The sequence below is a fragment of the Hemicordylus capensis genome, chromosome 7 (assembly GCF_027244095.1).
Source record: "Hemicordylus capensis ecotype Gifberg chromosome 7, rHemCap1.1.pri, whole genome shotgun sequence".
Classification (NCBI taxonomy): Eukaryota; Metazoa; Chordata; class Lepidosauria; order Squamata; family Cordylidae; genus Hemicordylus; species Hemicordylus capensis.
In genome coordinates, this window is record NC_069663.1 from 10,425,651 (window position 1) to 10,426,551 (window position 901).

Below are 901 nucleotides of genomic sequence, written 5' to 3' on the forward strand. Positions count from 1 at the left end.
AAGACAGATCATCCTGTAGAGAATCTAGCTATGTGGTCGCTAAGAGTCAGCACTGACTTGACTGCACTTAATCAATCAATCAGTCCAAAAATAGTTGGAGGGCCAAAGCTGAGCAACCCTGGTTTAAAGTGTAGTTGTGCTATTGCAAACACAAGTTAAGCAAGCTTCTGAGGCCCTCTAGTGGTTAGGTTAAGCAAAATTAAAATATATAAAATTTAAACAAAGCAAAACCGTTCATTATCCCCTGTGGTTCTAGTTTCCACACGCTTCCCCAAACATGGGGTGGAGGGAAGAACTGTCCACACTGCAAAACACAACAATGCATAAAATGCAGGGAATGGCCCCCTACAACAGAAAAATACAGCTACTTTCCTGCAGCACATTTACAAAGTTGTAGGGCAAACTCGCATCATTACAGTTCAAACCAAGGCATGGGAAATGTGAATGCACCCTGCTGACAAGGCAGAGACACCAGTGTGGAAATACAGGCAATTTGGAGAGGCACTTAGTGGATACGGTGCGAGTGCATTGCAGTGTGCAATCTGGAAACCGCCCAGGTGAGCTAACCCACAGAATAGGTTCCCATTCAGACCAGTAGCGACTCATTCCAATGCCACCAGAGGAGGCAGTTTGGGTTGCTCCTGCCTGAGAGCTGCACGGACTGCAGACTAGCCATTCAATGGGTCAAGCAGTTAACAATACAGCTCTACCTGACAAATGGCCAACCTGAAAGCAGCAGCACAGCTCTCAGGCAGAGCAGGAGTGAGCCACAGAGGTAGCTGACTTGTTAGGATGAGATAGATTCCGACTTCTTCTGTCCCCAACCAACTGGCTCTGTTTTCTATCGCCACCAAGAAGAAGATTTCCAGTTTTAAGAGCCACAAATTGCATAGACGAACAA